The 14,516-nt window shown below is 37.8% G+C and overlaps 1 protein-coding gene across 2 annotated transcripts in view; it reads right to left on the bottom strand.

Annotated features, from left to right (window-relative positions):
* The window catches only part of Xirp2 (xin actin binding repeat containing 2), a 75,140-nt gene extending 60,919 nt beyond the window's left edge, over positions 1-14,221 (bottom strand). For both annotated transcript variants that reach the window (XM_076866556.2, XM_076866555.2), the window contains exon 1: positions 14,052-14,221. The gene's annotated coding sequence lies outside the window, so the exon portion shown is untranslated. The remainder of the gene's footprint in view (positions 1-14,051) is intronic.
* Positions 14,222-14,516: the final 295 nt, after the last annotated feature.

Here is a 14,516-nt window from a genome sequence, read left to right on the forward strand (position 1 = left end):
ATGTTCCACTTAAAAAGGGAAGGGGAAAAGAAAGTATCAGAGATCCTCCAGAAATATGGTATACTAAGAAGTATTGATCTGGCCTTATCTCTAAAACCAGAATTAAAACAGTTTTTATGATTTTAATTCTGACTTCCCACCCACATTAGTTCCTAGATGGCTGCTCTTCTAAGGGAGCCAGCTGCTCTGAAGGCAATGAAATTGGGACTGTATGCATGTGGGGTATCTTGAGGAACTTGGTGGCACACACTGCACCTCCCTTCTGTCCCCTAAAGCCACACTTATTTGCATAAGGATGAAAACAGGTTAAATGAATAAAGCCCCATCACACACTAAGGAATTAAAATGTGGCATGTAGCCTAACAGTGGCTCAATTTTTTTCCTCTAGTTTTCCCCTTTTAACCCAGGCAGTGAATAGCTTCCCTCTGCTGTTTCCCCCAACATGTAAAAATTATTTTAATTTCTAAATTATTTTAAAATTATTTAAAAATTGAGTAATATGCTTTCTAATTAGAAATTATAAGTAATATTGTTTCTAACACAAATAAATTGTTGCCTGTGAAGAATGTAGGAAATCTCATGAGAGTAAAGAGCTGTACATAGTAAGTGGCACAAAGCAAGAAATGTGTGCTTTCACCAACTTCCAACCCCACTTTAGGTGTTATGGTGCACTGTAGCTATTTTTATGCAGAGAAAAATTTCATGGTTGGGGAAAATGAAAATAAGAAAAGTTGTGATATTTCCCCAAATCTCAAAACTAGTAAGCAGCAAAGATAAGACTTGACTCTGATCCATCTAAACTTACAACCTTCTCTCCTCTAAAGAGGATATTCTCTTCCTAAGCCAACTTTACAACATAATGTCTGGAAGAAGGAGAACACAGCATGAAACAACAGATAATTTCTAAATGAGATGGGAGCAAGGAAGGTGGCACAGTCCTACCCACGTGGCTGTGGTATGGAGAATAAAAAAAGAGAAAAAAATACTAAACCAACATATTTGATATTCAAAGTGTTTTTTTAGTGGTGGTTTGGCACTTGACAATGAACCACCAGTTTTTCAAGAGCAAGCAACAGGAGAGTCCTCTGAAACGGTGAAGTATGACACCACACTTTAGGGATGGACAGATCTTCTCTTTTTTTCTCCAAATGATTCTTCATGTTTTCTCCTGCTTTGTGTACTTTAGGTTCAAACATAAAACTATCACTCAAAAAAATTATTCATTTTTTTTCCCCTCTGGAACCTTTGATCAGGGTCTTGGAACAATGAGGCTTCTCCTGAACCAGTCCAGGTGATGATGACTGGGCACCTCTCCAAGTCTCTGCTGCCCCCCTGACTAACCAAAGAGAAAAAGAAGGAATCTGCATCCCTCATTTATGATCTTGAGCACTGGGGACCCATGTGCTGCAAACTTCATGTTGTAAAGAAAATATACTCCTAAATAAAGAGGTGATACATTTGGCTAGTTTTTAATTGTGTTCTTTCTATTTGTAGTTTTTAATTTAAATTGATTTATATCATATTCTCTGTCTAAAGTCGCTAATTCTAGAAATCCCAAAATTTCATATCCGTCTATATTAGTCTACGATTTGTTGAATTGCTGCCTTTTTAGTATAATTTCTTTTTCTCCTCCTTGGTTTTTGAAAGTGTTGCTTTGCTTTGCTTTCTTTTTCCTTTTTTTTTTCTTCCTTCCTTCCTTCCTTCCTTCCTTCCTTCCTTCCTTCCTTCCTTCCTTCCTTCCTTCCTTCTTTCCCCGTGTGCTTCATTTCTGCTTTTCCCCAATTTCCCTGTGATTCTCAGACTCTAAATGCTCCTTTCTGTATGGCATAGTTTGTAAGGGGCATTGCCCTGTGGGGAGAATTCCATCTTATTTCTGTTTCCCAATCTTGGCTATGAAGACTTGAGCATGAGGAAGCAAACATGCTCACTCCCTCAGCAATGGAGAGACCATTGGCAAGGTCAATTTAAGACCAACAGCAAATGTGCATGCTTCTGAAAGACTGGATAAAATGCTCACCAGCATGCCTAAAGCCCCCAGGGCTTCCAGAATACACAAAAAGGGATCTCATTGTGAGATAGGATCAGGCCATTGGCAGATGGAAATAACCTATGTATATTAGCTTATAGAACCTTAGCTCTGTCTTTTCCTAAAATGGTCAGCTTTTGTCTTTCATAGGCTTTGTCAAGTTTCATGTAAACTAGTTCATGTGTACTGAACTGCTTTGTTCAGTTCAAGCATGCTGTTAGTATTTAATACATCAGAAATAAGTATTAGTTATGTAATTGAGATGAACCTTTAATAATTTGCAGCTTTGAAAAATAGCTTCCTGGCATGCCCATCTTTAAGTTGTTGGAGTGTAGGCAGAAGTAGGAAAGCTAATTATTTACTGATATTACCTTAAATAATTTCTGCTCTGGAAGCATTCTGGAGCAGCCAGAATCTGGATCTGTTTCTCAGCTTCCCAGTTCTTCACTCTATTCCAAACTTTCACCTCTTGTTAGCATCAGAAATTTATTCTAACAAAGGATATTAAAAGAAAGCCCCAGTCCTCTGATTCTCTCACCAACTTAGACAAAGAGGCAGCAGCAGCAGCTTTTCTTCTGCTGATCACACTTTTCCTTTGAATAATAAATGTATTTAAATCAATCCAATTTTGTCTTAGAGAAACCCAGTTCCTGAATTTGAGCAAATTCTTTTAATGATCCTAAGTAATTCTTTACTTAAAATGTTTTCTCTGCCTCAGTCCCCAAACTGCATTTTTACTTTGATATTTCTTTTCTTTTGAACTTAATAGCTAGTAGGCTTAGTCAAAGAAGGGAAACCATAGGAATTCCACATACTTTACTGAACACTATCTGGAAAAACTAAGCTAATCAGGGAGAAAAGTAGATCCTTACATAATGCACATTACTTGGTAAACAACCGACTCTTTTGGAAGTAAATTTATTCTTTCAAAGTGGAGATAAACTTTGAAAAATTATAAAGCCTTAAACACATTCAAAACAATACCATCTTTAACCATTCAATTTCAGGTGATAAGATGAAACTACTAATGGCAAGAAGAAATATTAAGCTCCTTGTGGTACACTATTTTTCTTACCCAAACTGTAGGTTTCCTCTATTGTATTCTAAAATAAAAAATAATTGGCATCTTATTTAAATGTTTGTATGGTCAAGATAGCTTTCTGATTACTGTCCCCAATCATTAGAAGAGACAATAGATAGCAAAATATGTTTCAAACAAGACTTTTAAAGTTTAGACCAAGGATGTTTATAAATTAAACCTGTAATAATTTTAATGTATCAAACTGAATAAATCAGGTCTGGGTGACTCTCCTTGCCACCATTAACATGACCTAAATATCCTTTGCATAAAAATACAGCATGTAATTTCAAAGGAAAGAGATGATGTCAGATTCCTAATGATATCTGGTACTAGAAACAGTCCCAAGAGTGGAAGTAATTTAATAGTCTTCCCTGCTTATGATATCCATGGACTGGATGGTTGGTAAACACCATCCCTAAATGTATCTACAGTTATTTATCTTTAAAATGTGGCCTTGGCATTTGTTTCTTTTGCCTCAAATCCAAAACCTAATCCTGTAAGTTTATGTTGCTTATTCCACTCCTGTTTTTAAAGGGTGAAATGTAAAATTCAGCCTTTGAAGTTAAGCATCTTTTTATTTGTTTTTGAAGTTATTTTTAAAAGTTTAGACATTTAATTATAACTATAGATTATTGGCCACTTTCCAGTAACTCAGCATTAGTGAGTTTCTATCTCCAGATTAAGGAGCCTTCACAGGAATATATAAAACAATGATTTCAGACAAGGTGTATCTCAGGGTCATCATTTTACATGATGGTAACACACACCTGAGGATGGTCAATACAACATAGTGGCCAGAAAGGCTCCTATAGGCCCTCAGGTGAGGGTGGGAGAAATACAAAGCATTTCTAAGAACTACATGTGCATAGTTGCCCTACTAGGGAGAGGGAGAGCCTTCCCTGATATTTTTGCACAACTGGTTATTAAATTTTTATTATTTACCTAGAACTAAAATTCCTAAATTTCCAAGAAGCAAATTGATATTTTAGATTAAAGTGGCCAGATTCAAGAGCAGTTAACACTTAACAAAATGATGACTTATACATAGTGGGTGTCCATTAAATATGTATTGAATGAATTTGTTTTCAAATAATATCAAAAAATCCAAAATCCATATTTTAAAATTCCCGTTGACATATTTTCTTACCTTCTCTCTTCTAGTTTTTTTTTTTTTTTTTTGGTAAAGAGTAGAAAACAAATTTTAAATTCTGCAACAGAATTTATTAAGTAACACAGAGAAGTTATTTGAAAGTTGGATTAGAGCCTCCAGGAGACAGCAAAAAGAAGTGCCTTGACTGTGAATCTGTGAGTTTCCCACAATGAAAACCAGCTCATCACCCAAAATGCTCAGCAGGGCACCACATGAGCAGGTAAAAATTAGAACTGTGCAAAAATGTTTGCTTGGAAAGTGAACCAGTCAACTTTAGGCTTTCTGCCAAGTTTAATTTCTGTCAGAAATTCTCCTGTTATTACATAGTTAGAGAATTCAATTAGAAAAGTGTTATAGGTAAAAAATTTCAAATACATTCTTGACCTCATCACATTTCAGTGCAAAAGAAGTTCTCTAGCCTCCTCAGCCCAGTTTTCTGATACACACAGAAAATATAAGAACTAGTACATGCACAGAAGTACACACACACACACACACACACACACACACACACATTTTTCTTTGGAAGACTATGCAATCAGAAGCAGTGTCCCTCTTGTTTTGTGAGACCTCAATAGGTTTTCAGTGTGTCCCCATGCACTCTTGAATTGGAAGCCTGCCAAGGTGTGCAGATGTGGTATAAAGCCCTAGGTCCCATTTGCCAGCAGTGAAGGGCCCCAGGAAAGTGTCATAAACCTCACCAAGCCTGACACTTGGTTGCCAGAAGACAGGACATCAGAATTCAAAATGCTGATGCTTTGCAGCACTGTCTGCAGGAATCCTTACAATATCTTTACCCTGAGTTTGGAGTTGGTGAGTGGCTGAGACCAGACACAACACACATCTATTGTGACCGGCCTTCTGAAACACCCAACTCCTGGTACCCAACCATGAATAGTCCCTGGGGCTGTATCCCCAGTGTTGCTTTTCATTTTATAGCACATACTCCATCGGCTCTGTTTCATCCACCCAGTGTATATTTCTGGTAGCTTGGTGTTAATCTTATGGTGTGAGAACTTTTAAAATTCAACGTGGATTGTTTTTCTTAATATAGGCGGCAAACACATTTTTTCATTCTCAAATTTCTCATTTGTCTATTAAAATAGAGAACATCTGGAGTTGTCAGGAATAATGAGAATGTTACAATATGAGTCACTTAAAAGGGAAGAAAATGATCGCTGAGTGCTGAGTGCCCACATATGTGCAAACCTGTGAACCTTTGTCCAACACATGCTCAGCAGCAGCCAAGGGTGGAACAACAATAGCATAGCATGGGAAAAGATTGAATTGGTGTTTGGTGAGGTGAATTTAGCCCAAAATGGAAATGAAGCTGCTGTTGCTGACAGTCAAGCCCAGGCCGAGTGGGCATGGAGTCTAGCACAGTTGTTTTAAGCTCCCCAAACTGAAATCTGAAGTAAAAAATTTCCAAGACATCTGAATGGATCTTGGCCTCCTTTGGGAGATGATGCCCTAGTCTACTACAGGTTCCAGCGTACCTTGTCCCCTTACTTGGGATCTTGTGTTTTGCGTTCTTATTTATCATTTATCTTCATCCCAGAACCTGGAACATTGTACCATCTCAATGGCTCATTATCATTTGCTTTCTCCTCAACTTATGGATTCTTCTTTGCCTTCTCTACTTTAGATACTCATGATAAAGTCTGGTCCACTAGCCTCATCGGTCAGGGCCTGCCTCCTAGTGAGAGTCAGCTCCATGTTCACTGGGCCACTATGAGTAGATTCAAGACAGAGCAAGATGAGGCAGACAGTGGTGGAAGGGGCTGCAGGCCCATGCTGGGAATGTGGAGAGAATACTGAGGGCAAGGAACACTTTTCATTAGAAAGGAAGAATGGAAGACAAATTAAGAAGGAAAGCTGTGATCAGAGGGCAAGAGCTAGGTCAAAGTAGGGACAAGGTGCAAAATCAGGCAGTGAGCAAAGATAAAAGACTAGAGTCATTAGGGTTGAGGTGGTTGAAGAATTCAGTTTCTTGAGATAATGTGATACAGACAAAGTCAAGAGGAACTGAAAGTTCACATGTTTAAAGTACTTTCTATTACTCCAAAGAGGACAGAAATTTAGTCTGAGCGAAGAGGGAATCTATGAAAGGTAAGGATGCCTTTGACAACAGAACAACCTGTTAAATCAGAATTGCAATTTTCTTTCTTACATAGTTTTTCGTGTGTTGGTATTTTGAATGTTCAGCATACAGAGTAACTTTGTACTTTATAGTCTTATCTTGTGCCTGGCAATACATTAATAATGATTACCAGGTCACTTTAACTTCATGTAATAATTACATAATATCAGTGACGATACTAAACAAAATATTACATGGAAGTTACTATGTGCCAGGTACCAAAGTTTAGTCACCTTGCAAATGCAAATTTGTTTAATCCTATGAAAACAACCCTATGAGATAAACACTATTAGGGTTTCTATTTTCAGATGAGGAAATGAGGTAAAGTTTTTCTTTTTCCCAAGGTCAACAAGTAGGTAAGTGTGAGAGCCAAAATTCAGACTCAGGCAGCTGGTTCCAAAGTCTGTTCCACCCATTAGTGTTAACCTGACAGCATCACTGGCTTCCCAGTGAAGTGTATGTGGAGCCCATCTGGAACCTCTGCTGGCCCTGGGAGATGATGTTTTGTGATTCTGATGAACTAAAAGAGCTTCACATATTTCAACATGGTTATATTTCTGGGCTCAGGGAAGATATTCCAGAGGTCTTTCATAGAAATGAAATAAAAACGAAGGAAATTTTAGAAAGAAAGGAAAGGAGAGAGGGGAAGAGAGAATGAGAGGTAGGGAGAGGGAAACACAGTACATCATTTATGAAATTTTTCAAATTTCCAGGATTTCTCCAAATGTAAAGATGGCATCAGTAACAAAATTTTAGACTTCAATCCTGGAACTCCTTTTAGAAATCTACCCCTAGGAAAAGGAAACTTTTTACTATTAATATTATTGATATTTAGCTTTTTAATTTCTCAATACAAATATTTACAAAATTTTTTGTAAAGTTTTCTATTCATAATAACATGAAAGAATAAAAGCAGGGTCACTCTCATTAATACTGTGGATATTGGCTGTTATTTGAGGACTACCATCATTCTTTGAATATCCAAATGAACCTTGAGAATAGGAAATTATATGAATGCTTCAGTCATGCTAAGCTTTATAGGAAGGCCGATGCACATGCACATGTAGGCACACTTAAACATACATATCTGTGTGTATATGTGAGAACAATGGATCATGACTAAAACAAATGGTGTGTGATGACATAGTCTAGAAGCTGTACACAGTTGGGTTGAAATGATGAGGAAAGTGAAAGAGATAAGAATTAAAGCTTGAGTTAATGTGTTGCTTCTATTTAGAGGATGCAGTATTGGCAAGTATAAAGAAATAGTTTTGAATTGACAACTGCAGTAGGCCCACTAGATCTCTTGAAAAATAAAAGGGTTTATCTTGGATACAACAACGTGACCCATCATCCCTAAAGAAAATGGGCACAGTAAAACAGCATGTCCCTGATTGACATCTTTCTGTTTCCAAAAATGTAGCCAAGTCAAGAGAACAACAAGAGCAGGCCAGGGCCAGAAAATCTAGATACATATTAGCTTGTATGCTTCCTCCATGCATACTGGGAACTAGCGCAGGTCAGTGGTATCTGTATAAAGCTACTTTCTTGCATGAGCAAGGACAGTTGCTCTTTGGGATGTTGGTCATGTAAGCAAACTAAGCAAGCTGTTGCTGAGATGTCACTGCTCCTGCAGCCTTACATAAAATGCCTCTCTGAGTTTGGAAGGGTGCAAAGTTGAGGGCACTGTGGAAAGGTTATGTGTCACTTATTTAGCCCATCACAAGTGGACAAAATGTCATGAGGGAGAGGAGGAGATGCTTGGCAAAGCACCTTGAGGGACAGAGGTGCTACCTGTTCAGCTCATTGTCATTGCACTCTTCTTGGAGCACTGGCTGATCTCTTGTAAGCTTTCCCCAGTGAATCATGACTTGCATGCTGTTTCCAGGCACTTTCTTTGGCCTTTTGCAACCTGCTCTACTACCCTGTCACAACTGGGCTGTTGGATGTGACACATGTCTTCCAAACTTCATTTCTCGGAAATTTTACAGAGGTAAAAATGTGGGTGTTATCCAACTCTGGATGATGAGGGGATGATGAATCTTGAAAGTATTTCCACTCTCAATGAGTCAGTGATTGACAGCATACTTGTACAGTTCCATTCCTAAAAAATAAATATTTCTGAGTCCTCCTAGGGCCTCGAGGAGTAGCATATTTCCTATTACAGAAGTCAAGCCTTAATGAAGTCCCATTTCCACTCTGGCACCCTGGGATGGTGCAGAGGAAAGAAGGAGGTGATCAAGTTGCTGACTGATGCCAGTTGCTTTCTTCCGTAAGTCCCTTATCCTGTCCCCTATGGTTCAATTGGTGATCACTGCTGGACTTTTTCTCAGAACAAAACAGCTGATTTTGGTTCTATATAGTGCCCAGGAAAATGGATACAAAATAAGCAGAGGCAATGGATTTTAAATAAAGCGTGTAGTTGAAAGCGACACCCTTGAATAATGTCAACAAACTCACTTTATTCTGTTCTTTCCCTAGAATATTCCAACTTGATACTACACCTTAATTAGACATTCAAAAATTCCACCATACAACATAGATAAATCAATGTATGATCCTTAAGTTTACAAAAAGATTTTTCACTCTTTCCCTGGAGCACTTAATTATTGTAGTTGTTTACAAACTTCTAAATATTTATCTAAATGACTTACTAGTTAGATAACATAAATCTGAATTCTTATTATGACAGTACTGACTAAAAATAAACAAAAACCAACAACAAAGTATTGATAAATTACCCATGAAATTATAATGTAATTAACTGGTTTAAATGTGAATCCACTTTTCAAAATTCAACGTTCATAGCACAAGTTCCAAAAACACAAGTGCTTTATAATGCGAGGTGTATCCTCAATTTATTGCAATATAATTAAGTTCCTATGAATTAAAATTAAAATAATATCATTGTTTGAACATTATGTTCAGTCCATAATTTATCAAACTTAATGAAAAACACTGAGCATGTGATTTGAAGCCATTTATAATGTCAAATTGTGGTTTGTTTTTGAGCACATGTAAAAATAATATATTTTTTTTTAGTTTTTTTATGTTTGTAACCAGTTAACTCATTTAGAGATACACATGCTGATATATTCAGATTTAGTGAATGGAAGATGCCATTGGATCTTTGACCAAGAGAAATTTCTCAAAATGAGCTATTTTAGCATTGCACTTATTTTAAGTTATATGTATGCCTGCAGTAATTTGGCAATTATTTTCTTTTGTTCAATCAAAGGTAATTAAAGTATTTGGTTTTCTAGGCAACAAGGAAATATCCTGTATACAAGTAGAAAAACTGGAAGGCAAATATCTACTTGAAAATCTTCCACAAAGTGCAGTGAAAAATGACAAATGACCAGTGACCAGACACTGGGGCTGAGGGGCAGATCTCATCTAACAGAAGATAAACACTGATGTGTAGTGAAATTAAAAAATGAACCCATCATTGCCTTTGGAATTTTAAAAGACTATGTGGATCAGGTTCCCTTTCACACAGTTTGTCCTAATTTTAAAAGAAGCATGAAATGCAAAATAAAAAGCAAGAAAATGCTGGGGTTGGAAAGATAAAGCTTTGTTAAGACACACCTGGAAATGGATTCCAGGTCCTAGGCATGGAGAGGGTGTTATGGCACAAAGACTCCCAGAATTGAAATGTCAGTCAAGAGACATGGGTTTCTATTCTCTATGCTTAAACTTGGTATGAGTTAGTTGGTGTTCTGGTGCCTGTTTACTTACTGTAGAACTTAAAGGAGGTATATGCCACACAGTCATTGAGGTTCTTCATCTTATCCACCTAAGAAGTTCCTTTTATCCTTGGCAGTATTTTAAGAAGTACAGCTGCTATAGCAAGAATTTGGATTACGTACTGTGCTGTTCACTGCCAGATTATTTTCATGCCATCACTTAGGCCCACAAAATCCAAAGAGTCATTTAATATAGACTTACTGTCATTTCTTGAATTGCAGCTAAGACAAACAATGGATTGAATTTGCTGATCTTGCTTTGACAAAAGAAAATCTTTGCTCTTTTTCTTGACTAATTGTCATAGCATGTTCTTTAAAATGTTCTTACTGATGGTGTTATACAAATGGAAGGATGTTCAGGTTAATTAAATTTGCAAAGATGGACTCCAACGATTAGGAAAATAAATAGTACTAAATTTTGAAGCAGGGATTTATAGGTAGTGTTTCAGATAAGAAGACCATATTGCAAATATGTGGTATATCCAAAAACAAGTATTTGGTCTGTGTCCCCAGTTCCTGGTGCAGACACTCTGCAGTTTCCTGAGTGACAGTTTTTCTTGTATTAACAAGGTGACTCATGGCAAATAGGGGCGAGCAGTGGGGAGGTAGCTTCAGAATGGGGGCTGGTTGCCAGAAAATCCAGTCCAGAGATGAGAGAATTAGAACTCTAGCTTCACTCCCCACCCCTAAGAAGGGGAGAAGGATTACAGGGTGAGTTCCTCCTTAAAACACCTTAAATGACAGAGTTCAGTGAATTTCTGGGTAGGTGATGATGAGAGAAAAATTCTGAGGTATCCTAAATTAAAAGAGCCACAAGATGAAAGATGGACTAGAAAGGGAAAGGTTATCAGTTAACAGCTATATAATCAACCAACAGAGGACTTTTCCACATTTCTGAATGCACGTTAAAATCTTGACTCAAAAACCCAGGCTGCTGACTCCCTAGGTACCATCCACCTGCCCTGCAGTCCCAAGTAATACAGAAATGACCACTACTTTTTATGAGCTGCTCTTCTATCTCCCAATTTTTTTCTGCTTCATGTCATTCTACTTTTATCTATAGCCAGTTCAGGCTCAGTGTAAGCAACTTATACTTCTCCTTTGCTAAATTTTCAATATAAAAATGTTCTAGGTTTAAGGGACATTTTTCAGCTGATATTTAGCCTAAGGCTGGCAATAGAGGAACTTATCTTAGTACCTGACCTTTTTTTTCTAGCAAGCACCTGGAGCAACTCAATAGACCCTTTCTTTATCTCAGAGGTCCCTGGGTCCCAAAAGCTATGGTTTAATAATGAACACATCGCAGAGGGTCAGAGCGGGCACAGTTGCTCTGCTTCTGCCCTTCCCCATGCTTTGTCCCATGCATTTGTTCTGGTTTGCTTTTGCTGGATAGCCTGCTTTGTAACCCAGCAGTAATGGTCAGCAGAGCACCCTGCTGAGTTCTGTGAGCAATTCTACTGAATTATCAAACTGGAGGAGGGGCTTATGGAAACCCCTGAATCAGTGGCAATCTGGGTTGAAGTGTTGGTGGACTAGTCCTCCATTTGTGGCTGGTGTCTAAGTGGTTTTGCGTGACAGAGACTATAACCCATGGGGTCTTGAGGAGTCTTGAGAGTTATTGTCAGAACTGAATTGAATGGCAGGACACCTGTTGGTATTGGAGAATTGAATTACTTGTTGTTGACAAAGACACAAACTCTGGTGTCAGAAGTAGTGTCAGGAAACATGGAGTACAACATCCCACCTGGTCTTATTAAAGACTGAACACCTACGTAGAATAGAGCTGTACTCTAAAAACGTCGTTTCTGAATTAGAAAAGGCTGAAGCTGCCACTTGGCAAGGAGTGAAACTGTGATTTAAATGCACAAGTGTGTGCTTCAGAAATAGGAAAAAACACATTACAAATTTAATTAAATTTCAAAGTGTAACTCGAGTACTTTAAAAAGAGGGGATAGGAAGCAAATAAAAAGGACAACTTATTGCCAATTAAGTTCTGTCCCCCCACAGTTTGTTCTATCAAAAATCGTGCAATTACATTGTCAGGCACTTATTAAGTGTCTACCCTGCTCTATAAATTATAGAATCTAGACATGACTCCTAGTTTTCAATCAGGACTTGCAGGATGATCTCTTTAAATACCCAGAGTTGAGAGTGTGTGTATGAGAGAGAGGGGGGACTTGGGGAGAGAGAGAGAGACAGATAGAAAATATCAATTCAAAGAGCTGAAGTTGTCAGAAAACTCTTGACTCCAAATTCTGCCATCTAAGTAGTGTTTTCCTGTTAAGTAAAAAGAGCACTGATGTCCTGAAGTTTTTTGAATGTGGCAAATGTGGCAGAATGCAGGAGCAGACTGATTAGTGGGCAGTTATCTCTGTAAATAAATAAATTATCCATGAACTTTGTGGGGTTTTGCCCATAAGCATCCCTGAAGAAAGGTAGCATTCCTCTACCTCTCCAATCATAGGACACAGGACCTGCGCTGGTGTTTTAGCAGAAACATGTTCTAAAGTAAAGCTCTCCATGATCATTAAAGAATGCCTACTGTCATTTTTCAGGTGGCTGAGGAAACCTGTATCTTGAGGTTTCCCAGCTATAGATGAAACAGAAGCAGTCAGTGGGGTCTCCAGACTACACTGTCCCCATATTATCGGCACTTTGCCATTTTGGAGACATCTGAAATGTTGACTGACATTTACAAATGGATCTAGTTGCTAGTTTACGTGTTGATTAGAAAAAAGGAAAAAAAAAATATTCACAGACTAGGCAGAGGAGCAGGAAAACACTCAAATGCAAAATTCAGGACTTTCTTGCTTCCTCCCAGACATTTTTTTTTTTTTTTTGCCATGCACTAGTAATATCATTCTGACTCTAAACAGGTGCTCTTTCATATTAAAATTCATGGCTCTGAATGTAGTTGAGGTAAATATTTTACTTGTCCTTTGGCACCTTGTACATAAAATTTTAAAATAATGCAAACAACCTACAGCTCGTCAGTGACCAAATAGAGCTCTGGTAAAAATAAAATATCTTTCATTTCAGCACCAGCTGGCTAAATTTAAACCCAGCATTATGTAATCTTAAAGTGTCCTTGGTTTTAGATGGTGTCTTAGGTGATTCTGTTATAATGTGCCTCCCAGATCACTTCTGTCTCTTAGCATCTAAACACTTAAGGCACAACAGGTCCAAATTAAGGTGTTCCCAGGCAATCGGAGACAGAAAAAATCCATTTGAAATAGTATATAGGGCATGATACCTTTAAAGTACAATCTCAGTCTTCTCTATTTAAGTTTGTAGTTACTATAATTAGGGCTGGCAGATCCAACTGGCAGTGCTTTTCTTAATTCTGCAAAACATGTAAGAACCTGATTCTTTAATCCTTACTCCAGTAAAACTCCCAGAGGAGATAGTCCATGTCCGTAGCAAGAACTACAAAATCAAAGTAAGACAGGGAAAGAATAATTTTCCTCCATTTCTCTAAGCAAATAACAACAGCTGAAAATATTTCAAACTCTTCCTTTCTCTTACCAAATTCCAAGAAATACAGTTTATATTTCTTAGTGTATTCATTCAATTCACACTCATAAAAGACAGCCTCATTTTTTTTTTTACACATTTTAAACTGTAAGTCGTGGTACAATTTTAGCTCATAGTTGTTTATTCAGATGGGCTTATTATTCTTCAATATTAAGTATAAAAATGCTTTTTTTTTGCAAAGAGATAATTATATGAAGTCTGAAATTTCAAAATATAAAGCAATGCTAAATATTATCATAAAACAAAATAGAGCTGCAAATTTTCTTTTATGTTGATTACAACTTGACCTATGGTCTCCATGGATCTTCAGGAACCAGCCAGAACATTTTACAACCTTGGAAGCACACATGTATCAATGACTCTGTTACACATACCTTTTGTGACAGTTGGACTTAACCTCAGTTTCGAGGAAATGTCGTCTTTCTAGTCCTTCACTGAGTAGTTTCCTCCTTGGTTTCGTGTACAGCAAATTTCCCAGTCCCCTGAAGGCAGCCAGCAGAGTGGAGGCCAGCTCCACTGAAGGGTCTATCAAGCAAGTGGGTAGGACGGCTGAATTTATTTTAGCCCAGAGTCTAAAGGATGCAACTTAGTACCTATTTTTAGGAACTGAGCTCTGTATAGGTGGGGCCTGAGTCAAGCACTCTTTTCAGAAGTATGTCTCTGAGGGCAGGCTGCCTCATAGTGTCCCTAGTAATGTATGCGTGGCTCTAACACATGTGCAGTCAATCAAAATCCCTTTCCCAGCCATGACCACCAGCCAGCTCAGAACTTCCCAATGAAGTCTAAAAAATGATCAGCACGGAAGAGGAAGTAGAGGGGTCAAGGTCTTGGATTACTTG

Source organism: Callospermophilus lateralis, chromosome 9 (genome assembly GCF_048772815.1).
Source record: "Callospermophilus lateralis isolate mCalLat2 chromosome 9, mCalLat2.hap1, whole genome shotgun sequence".
NCBI lineage: Eukaryota > Metazoa > Chordata > Mammalia > Rodentia > Sciuridae > Callospermophilus > Callospermophilus lateralis.